Source organism: Capricornis sumatraensis, chromosome 1 (assembly GCF_032405125.1).
Source record: "Capricornis sumatraensis isolate serow.1 chromosome 1, serow.2, whole genome shotgun sequence".
In the NCBI taxonomy this organism is placed as follows: Eukaryota; Metazoa; Chordata; class Mammalia; order Artiodactyla; family Bovidae; genus Capricornis; species Capricornis sumatraensis.
This window is the reverse complement of record NC_091069.1, coordinates 259540774-259544398: the sequence shown is the minus strand read 5'-3', so window position 1 is coordinate 259544398 and position 3625 is coordinate 259540774. Positions and strand designations below refer to the sequence as shown.

The following is a 3625-nucleotide window of genomic DNA, read 5'->3' as shown; positions in this document are numbered from 1 at the left end:
TGTGTATATGATGGCCTCTAAGTTCACCCTTACTTAATATTCCAGAATTACTCGTTTTAGAACCCGTCAACTCACTTGAAGGTGTAATTAAGAAAAATAATTAACTTCTGTCATCTAATTTACATGTAATTTATTTTCTACATGCTATTGATTAGTTATGATTAATTTTTTAACACCAAACTTTTAGCTTTAACCTAAAATAGCATCACTGGCTCAGTGGACATGAGTCTGAGCAAAATTCAGGAGATAGTGAAAGACACAGAAGCCTGGTGTGCTGCAGTCCATGGAGTAGCAAAGAATCAGACACAGCTTAGCAGCTGAACAACCATAATTCATTTGTAGAGTATTTTTGGCAATAGTTTAAAAGTACCTAAAGATTGTCTGAATCGCAGACGCCAGGCCTCCCTGTCCATCACCAACTCCCGGAGTTCACTCAGACTCATGTCCAGAGTCGGTGATGCCATCTAGCCATCTCACCTTCTGTCGTCCCCTTCTCCTCCTGCCCTCAATCCCTCCCAGCATCAGAGTCTTTTCCAATGAGTCAACTCTTTGCATGAGGTGGCCAAAGTATTGGCGTTTCAGCTTTAGCATCATTCCTTCCAAAGAAATCCCAGGGCTGATCTCCTTCAGAATGGACTGGTTGGATCTCCTTGCAGTCCAAGGGACTCTCAAGAGTCTTCTCCAACACCACAGTTTAAACGCGTCAGTTCTTAAGGAGCTCAGCCTTCTTCACAGCCAACTCTCACATCCATACGTGACTGCTGGAAAAACCATAGCCTTGACTAGACGGACCTTAGTCGGCAAAGTAATATCTCTGCTTTTGAATATGCTATCTAGGTTGGTCATAACGTTATGTGCTGCTAATGGTAAGTTGCTTCAGTTGTGTCCAACTCTTAGCGACCCAATGGACTGTAGCCTGCCTGGCTCCTCTGTCCATGGGGTTTTCCAGGCAAGAATACTGGAGTAGGTTGCCATGCCCTACTCCAGGGGATCTTCCCCACCCAGGAATCAAACCCACGTCTCCTGAAGGCGGATTCTTTACCCACTGAGCCACCTAGGAAGCTCGTATATAAGTTAGTAATTGTATAGAAACACACATACAGGCAGTTTTAAAATCCCTGTCGTTTAGGCCTCTTAAGAGGTGTATGTTCCTTAGTTTAGCTTTGAGCGCCATCTGCTGGCTAAGAAATAGGATGGACAGAATGGTGCCTTCCTTAAGACCTGACCCTAGTGAAATGATTAGATGAATTTTAGCATCTAATGGATTTTTTTTTTCTCAGATTACTGTTTTGTTGTCTCAGATATCCATTTTACTTAAACAGAACATGAGATTTAGCACTTTACTCTTTTTATTCTGGCAACAATATCACAGAGTTTTTCAACTGACCCTATCCAGATTCGGGGCCAGATAATTCTTTGTTATGGGGGGCTGTTGTTTGCATTGTAGGATGCTTATTGTATCTCTGGCTTCTACCAACCAGATAACCAGGTTTGTCTGACTTTGAGATACCATGGACTGCAGCTCAGTGGGTTTCCCTGTCTTTCACCATTGCCCCAAGTTTGTTCAACTCATCCATTGGGTCAAGGATGTGATTCAACCATCTCATACTCTGTCTCCCCCTTCTCCTGGAGCCTTCGATCTTTCTCAGCATCAGGGTCTTTCTCAGTGAGTTGGCTCTTCTCATTAGGTGGCCATAGTATTGGAGCTTCAGCATCAGTCCTTCCAATGAATATTCAGAACTGATTTCCTTTAGGAACGACTGGTTTGATCTTGCTGTCCAAGGGACTCTCAAGAGTCTTCTCCAGCACCACAGTTCGAAAGCATGAATTCTTCCGAACTCAGCCTTCTTTATGGTCCAACTCTCACATCTGTACACGATTACTGGAAAAACCATAGTTTTGACTATACAGACCTTTGTTGGCAAAGTGATGTCTCTGCTTTTTAATGTATTGTCTAGGTTTGTCATGGGCTTCCCTGGTGGCTCAGAGGTTAAAGCGTCTGCCTGGAATGCAGGAGACCCAGGTTCGATCCCTGGGTCGGGAAGATCCCCTGGAGAAGGAAACGGCAACCCACTCCAGTACTCTTGCCTGGAGAATCCCATGGAGGGAGGAGCCTGGTGGGCTGCAGTCCATGGGGTCGCAAAGAATCGTAGCTTTTCTTTGAAGGAACAAGCAACCTTTAACTTCATGACTGCATTCACCACAGTGATTCTGGAGCCCAGGAAGATAAAGTCTGTCACTGTTTCCATTTTCCCCCATCTGTTTGCCATGAAGTTATGGGATCAGATGCCATGATCTTAATTTTTCGAATGTTTAGTTTTAAGGCAACTTTTCCACTCTGCTCTTTCACCTTCATCAAGAAGCTCTTTAGTGCCTCTTCATTTTCTGCCATTAGGGTGGTGTCATCTGCATATCTGAGGGTGCTGTTTCTCCCAGTAGTCTTAATTGCAGTTTGTGATTCATCCAGCCCGGGATTTGGGATGATGTACTCTGTATAGAAGTTAAATAATTGGGGTTACAATATACAGCCTTGCCACACTCCTTTCCCAATTTTGAACCAGTCCAGTGTTCCATGTCCAGTTCTAACTGTTGCATCTTGACCTGCATACAGGTTTCTCGGGAGGCAGGTAAGGTGGTCTGGTATTCCTGTCTTTTGAAGGATTTTCCAGTTTATTGTGATCCACATAGTCAAAGTCTTTAGCATAGTTTAATTAATGAATTAATTCATTAATGAAGCGGAAGTAGTTGTTTTTCTGGAATTCTCTTGCTTTCTCTATGATCCAAAAGATGTTAGCAGTTTGATCTCTGGTTCCTCTGCCTTTTCTAAATCCAGCTTGAACATCTGGAAGTTCTTGTTTCATGTTATGTTGAAATCTAGCCTGAAGGATTTTTAGCATAATCTTCCTTACGTGAAACGAGCACAATTGTATGTTAGTTTGAACAGTCTTTGGCATTGTTCATCTTTGGGATTGGAATGAAAATTGTCCTTTTCTAGTGCTGTGGCCACTTCTGAGTTTTCCAGATTTGCTGACATACTGAGTGCAGCACTTTCACAGCATCATCTAGGATTTGCAGTAGCTCAGCTGGAGTTCCATCACTTCCAGTAGCTTTGTTTGTAGTAATGCCTCCTAAAGCCCACTTGACTTTACACTCCAGGATGTCTGGCTCTAGGTTAGTGACCACACCATCATGGTTATCCAGGTCATTAAGACTTTTTTTTGTACAGTTCTGTGTATTCTTGCCACCTTTTCTGAATCACATCTGCTTCTGTTAGGTCCTTACTGTTTCTGCCCTTTATCGAGCCCATCTTTGCATGAAGTGTTCTTGTGGTGTTTCTGATTTTCTTGAGGAGAGCTCTGGTCTCTCCCTTTCTGTTATTTTCCTCTACCAGGTACACCCCCCAACTGAGAAAACCAAAAAGTGCCCCTGGGCCACAAAATCTTCCCCAGGTTGAATCAATATATTATCATAACCCTTTTTACTCCGGCAGTTTTCTGCGTGAATATTATACCTCTCAACTGAAATACATCTATCCATTGTGGTTCACATACAGCTAATACTATAAATAGTTTATCAAATAAAAAGGTATTGAAAATTCATTCACAAATGAAGGGGAAATTGAAGA

The 3625-nt window shown here is 42.6% G+C and overlaps 1 non-coding gene across 1 annotated transcript; it reads left to right on the top strand.

Moving 5' to 3' along the window:
• The first annotated feature begins 1972 nt into the window (after positions 1-1972).
• Positions 1973-2044, top strand: TRNAS-GGA (transfer RNA serine (anticodon GGA)). The gene has a single exon. It is a non-coding gene; the product is annotated as a tRNA-Ser (tRNA).
• The last annotated feature ends 1581 nt before the right edge of the window (positions 2045-3625 follow it).